We start from the raw sequence: 6,304 nt of genomic DNA on the forward strand, positions 1-6,304 counted from the left end.
TTTCCTTCCTTTTCCTTCACATCGAGGCTGCCACAGGTGATTGGGAGATCGAGGTCCAGCGTTGCTATTGTCTAGGTGGATTCCTAGGTGGCTTCGGTGTGGGGCAAGGAGAGTTGGGGCTCATTTATAATATAGAGGTTGCATGGTTGGTCATTCTCCATTTGTTTCCTTTGCATCGAGGCTGCCGCAAATGAATGAGAGATTAAGGTCCACCGTTGCTGCTGTCTGGGTGGACTCCTAGGTGGCCTCAGTGCGGGGCGTGGAGGCATTTCTAAGGGAGTGGGTGAGTGATCACTCGTTTTCTTGTTGGTTAGGGTGTGGTTACAAACTCTGGAGTGACCTTGATGCATTGTGGCTCGGCATGTATACCCATTTGTCTGCCATGTCCTTGGCATGTTGCGTGTGCTTCCTTCTTGGGATGCAAGAGGTGCAAGGCATAAAAGTTTTACATGATATTTTGACATCTCTTTGACTTTATGGGTGTTCAGGTTGGCTCTTGGTAAGAGAGCACCCAGAATGCCCTTTGAAGTGGGAGGGTGCTACTTGGTTGATCCTGCCAGTAGTCATATGCTTGTCTCAAAGATTAAGCCATACATGTCTAAGTATGAACTAATTCAGACTGTGAAACTGTGGATGGCTCATTAAATCGGTTATAGTTTTTTTGAGGGTACCATACTACTCAGATAATTGTAGTAATTCTAGAGCTAATACCTGCACCAAGTCCCGACTCTTTGGAAGGGATGCATTTTTTAGATAAAAGGCCGGCACGGGCTTGCCCGCTTCTCCAGTGAATCATGATAACTCGACGGATCGCACAACCCTTGTGTTGGCGATGCTTCATTCAAATTTCTACCCTATCAAATTTCAATGGTAGGATAGAGGCATACCATGGTGGTGATGGGTGATGGAGAATTAGGGTTCGATTCCGGAGAGGGAGCCTGGGAAACAGCTACCACATCCAAGGAAGGCAGCATGCATGCAAATTACCCAATCCTGTCATGGGGAGAAACTGAGAATAAATAACAATAATGGGCTCATCAAGTCTGGTAATTGGAATGAGTACAATCTAAATCCCTTAACGAGGATCCATTAGATGGAAATTCTGTTGCCAGCAGCCATGGTAATTCCAAATCCAATAGCGTATATTTAAGTTGTTGTAATTAAAAAGCTTATAGTTGGATCTTGGGTTGTAAAGGTCGGTCCGCTTACTCGGTGTGCACCTGCCCTTCCGTCCCTTTTGTTTGTGGCATGCTCCTAGCCTTAATTGGCTAGGTGGTGGGCTCCAGTATTGCAGCAATAATGCTACAACTCCTGGAACTCCCTTCTTTAATTTTATCAACCTGGTAGTTCGTAACAAACTTGGAAGCGACGGTGCTATATGCACAAGTACTAGCTCTTGCCGCAACTGTCACTTGGTCAGCTGGCACAAGTCTGCTAGGGGCTTAAGCCAACTTCTATGAGCTCTTAGAAGAAGCTTTTTAACTGATGAATGAAAGCTAACTCAAAGGAAGCTAATCTACTTGCGGAAAGAAACTGAAAGCCAAAAAGAAACACAAACCCTAGAAAACCCTAATTCTACCGGCTAGTCCTACTGATGCAAAGGAGAGCATGCAAACTACTGACAGAGATGCCATTACTTCTATGAAGGTCAAATACATGTGTCTAGACTACCTCTATCTGAAGAAAACATCTTTTTGTATTTTTGAATAAGTTGTTAGAGTTATCATGCATGTGCTTTTAACTATTTTTTTACTGTGAAGAGGTGGATCAAGGAGGAGAAATGCTTGGAAAAGGTTGAGAAGGTTCAGAGAGGGTCTAAGGAGTCCCTAACACCCTTCTAGAGAGTTTCATATAGTTTGGCTATCAAGAAACCTCATTCGTGAGCTTCTACAGGAAGTCTGCAGGGGTTCTACAGGATGTTCAGGAATTTCTACAGGATGTTCTGTAATTTTTCTATAGGATGTTCTAAAAAGAGGATTTTGGAGAATGGATGGAGGGAAAAAGGTGGAGGAACGAGTATGGAGGTGAAATAGGGGTGTAGGGGAGTTCAAGACTTGGAGGATGGAGTCGAAGAGTGGCGCAAATGGTGAGATTTGTTCAAGGAGGGATGAAACGATCTTGCACAAGAAGATGAGAATCATGGAAAAGTAAGCGAATGAGGAAAATGTAAGGTAGGGGTTCTAAGTGAAGGATGAAATAGGTAGGTTGGATGGAGTATGTGCAAGTAAGGATGGGTAATAGGTACTCTGCAAGTGGTTTTTCAAACTGAACAAACAAAGACTTGTAAATTCAAAGACCTAGTTACGTTGACCTAATATGCTAGCTGCCAGTAAAGAGAATGAACAGAAGTGTGACCTGCAATGAAACCATGCATTTTAACTCATGCAACTAAGAAAACGAAAGTCTGAGCTTGTAACCAACTTCTACACATGAAAATCAAACACTAGTGATTGCATGGCAAAGAAAAATCAGTGTTTTTGTGGGCAGCGAAGTCATCCTAGTCACAACTCCTGATCCCACTGAGGGAAAGGTGAAACAATAGATGTTTGATGGCCCTTTTCTTGAAGCTTTTTATGTTAACAACCTATCAACTAAATCTGAGCATGAAAAGCTATTTTACTCATCAAAAACAACCTCAATAACAAAACAAGATTTAAATCTAAATAGCAGATTTTATTCTAAGAACACAGCAAAGACACATGAAAGTAAACAAAGGAGGTACTGGGCACTTGAGATGGGCCCAACCCCAAGAGCTATAGCCTCCTAAGAGAGATTTAGTGCTGGTGCAAATCTGGATTCATCTTTATTGATCAAAAGAAATGTTACATTCCAAAAACTGTCCACAAGGGAAAGCTTGAAAATGTGTTGAAAGCAAAGCTAAACTACTGCCTAAAAATTGAACTACAAAATGACTACAAATTGACTATAAAGTGACTAACTATTGGCTAACCAAAATGAGGCCCTAAGCCTTCTTATTTATACAAATTGAGGACCCCAACAGTCCTCCTAAACTTTAGGGACTCTGCTGCCCAAAACTTGTAGTTAACAACAATCCTACTTGACTTGCTTGGCTGCCCTTGTGCTAATTGATTTGGTGGCCCTTGAATTCCGAGCTGATGGTGGAGAATTCGAGGTAAGGGCCCATAAATGAAGGGGACACCTTCCTACAAATTCTCTCCCTTGTTCTCCCACGAATTTGGTTTCCAAGTGCTCATTAAAACCTTCAATTTTTTCTCCAAATTGACCAAAAAGGCTACACAAAGCACACATTAGACTTGTTGGAATAATGACTAACCCAATTCACTCTATTAGCATAAATATAATCAAAAACATGCAATAAACTAATGAGAATGGTGGATTAAGTCGAATTAGGAGGTTGAATGAGCCCAAATAATTATCCATTTCTGGGGCTCATCATCACCCCCCTACTGAAAGTGTTGCTCATCGTCTGAGCAACCAATCTATCTCCTCATCTTTGATGGCCCTGGTTGCCTCCCTGTCGTGCCAAGCTTCTGAAGTGATGTCCTCTTCTTTATCATGAAACCATGCTTTTCTCTTTGCTTCTTCCCACTGCCTGCTCCTTTTCCTAGAGAATTCTCAGCTTTGGTATGATTGTGCAAGTATATTCAATCAGATGGTGGCAATGGTAGTGAAAAGAGATGAAACTAGTGGAGGATGGAAGAAAAGAGTGGTTGCAAGCCTCCTCAACAGACTTCAAGCTTCAAATCCCTCTCCATAATCGATTCTGGCCTGCCCAAAGGCTCTACAGGATGTTTCTGGTAGAAATACAGAACTTCCTGTAGAAAGTCGTGTAGCTTCCTGTAGAAGGTTGAACCATGATTAGATTGTGTCCGAACCCTAAAAAAATGAGTGTTCATGGAGGGGATGGATGTGAGGATGCCTGGGAACTTGGTAGGGACCCTTCTGCTTCTGTTGGGAGGCCCCCTTTCCACATGGTGTTCCTGCAACCTGCAACAATTTCCAGGGATTAAACTTGTTTTTTTTTTTTTCTCTCTGTTTCTTCCTTCTTTTTCTTTCTTGCTTTTCCTCTTGCTTTTCCTGTGGATTTTTTCAATTTGTTGATTGCATGTTGTACCATAGGCCTCAGGAATCAACCGATTCACCACAATAATTTCAGGTTTGATGTCCAATCCTTGATGTTTTGTTCTCATCAACATTCATTCTCCAATGCACGAACTTGATCAAGTATATACACAACCTGTCCACCAGTATCTGGCATTCCTAAAATATTTGCTTGGCCAAAATAACCCTGAGGTGAAAGAATCACAACATTAAAGACCATAGGAATCCTTCCTAGAAACGTTTCTAAAGTTGATGGATCAGGGGCCTGCAGAGTCTTCAAGAGCAACTGAATCATATCCAAGACATGTTCTGCATTGTCTCCCCATCCTTTTTCCAATCCCATTTCTTGTAATTTGTATTCAAACTCTGTATATGGTGTATTCTTGGGGAACTTTTTAAGATGTTCCTCTGCCTTTACCAAGACTGAGCGTAGCTTGGACAACCTTTGTATTCTCTCATTCAGCATCAACTTCAGGCCTCTGTAGCTGTGTGCTCGAAGGAAATCCAGCAAGGGTTGCATGCTTTCTCTATCATGGAATAATATTGAGGACAAATGTTGATTGAGAAATTGAACTCCACTACCAATGGCCGTGTTGGGCGAGGAAAAGATTCATTGAAGGGCTCAAGGTCTAGCTTCGATGCATATTTATCCTTGACACTTTCATCCACAAGGTGCTTCTTGAATTCCAAATATTCAGCCACAGAAAGCTGTTCAGCATCAAGTTCATCAACATTGACATGGACATAAGCCCACACACCAGGCCTTGGCTGTACTGCAAGAACAATCCATGGTGGAAGAATGATGGCCTCCTGTGTGGACCATAACACATCTCCAAATAGCCCATCTTTGAGCATTTGAAGTTCATCATTCTCTCCCAGTACCTCTGTTAGTCCATCTAATAAATGATGAGGCTGCAAAATCTTCTTCCCTTGTGCTACATATCTCTCTTCAGGCTCCAAATTTGATGAAGAAAAACTCGGGCTTTTCTGCTCTGGACAGCTTTGCTATACTTTCCTGTAGGACGTCTTCCTGTAGAGTGCCCCTGTGCCTCTGAGCGAGCCTGATACGCAGCAGAATCTTGAAGACAGGTAGAGAAACTAGTGGAGGATTACTAGTTAATCATTTTGTGCATACTTTAGTTGAGGATGTGGCAAGTGCAGATGAACAACAGTTGGTGAGTTTCAGCCGAGCCTTCTTTAATTGCTGTTTGATTTGTGGTGAGGTGGAAAAAACATGTGCACTGGATTTTTCAAACTGCAGTGATGTTATGAACTGCATGTCTTCTTCTATTTGTTAATCATCTGATGTCCTGTGCGCTGGAGTTCAACACGTCCACCACTGCCTGTGTTTTTCAACTTCCACGTGAATGACTATACATGCATGCTACGTGATTTTTGCCTGGATGAGTGGAATCAAATATGGCTAACTTCCTGGCTGAAAACCCCCATCTCATTCGTTCATGCAGCGCTTATATTAGATTCATGAAATAGAGGAACAAGTTTTAGTCACGTACCTGAAGTCAAATGGTTGATGTGAGGTGCTTTCTGCTACTGCATGCATTTGTTTCGGTGGTTGCACGATGGATCCTTTGTGCTATAAGCTCTTTGCTATCTGATGTGTGGTTATTTTGCTTGTGCAGGTATCCTCTAGCCGGATCTAAGTTGTAGGAGTTCGTTTCCACGTTCATATCTGCACCCTCAAGCTGCTGCTGTTGAATTTTCTCAAGACTGAAACTTGTTTTCGCCATTTCTCCCGAACGATAGATCGGCTCGATCTGAAACTTGCTGAGCATGTTCCTATCATCATGATGCACCTCCCATAGCAAAATTGAGATCAATGGATGCACAGATTTTGAGAAAAATGGAAAATGGCTGAATATTTCAGAGATCAATTTGTCGGAAACCGTGCATCGGAATCGGATGAAACTGCTTGGGTAGGCTACAATCACCCATATGCATCTCCCCATGAAACAGGTTTTGAAATGGATGCATGGATATGGAGAAAATGAAAAAATGGTTGATGGTGATGGAGGCTGATTTCTTGGAAACCATGCACCGGAATTGGCTGAAACTGCTTGGGCATGTTTCCATCATCCCTATATAATTCCTCGTAAAATAGTTTTTCAAATGGATGCATGGTTTTCAAGTTAGGGTAAAAACAAATTCTGTTCTATGTATTTTTTTCTTCAAAGCAGTCTGCAAGTTTTTGCATGGAAAGAAA

General features: G+C 42.1%; 1 pseudogene; it reads right to left on the bottom strand.

Moving 5' to 3' along the window:
- Window positions 1–5,831, bottom strand: part of LOC149152279 (sucrose synthase 4-like) — a 99,698-nt pseudogene extending 93,867 nt beyond the window's left edge.
- Window positions 5,832–6,304: the final 473 nt, after the last annotated feature.

This window comes from Pinus tabuliformis, chromosome 9, assembly GCF_031772625.1.
Source record: "Pinus tabuliformis cultivar Carrire ecotype Pingquan chromosome 9, CPIR1, whole genome shotgun sequence".
NCBI lineage: Eukaryota > Viridiplantae > Streptophyta > Pinopsida > Pinales > Pinaceae > Pinus > Pinus tabuliformis.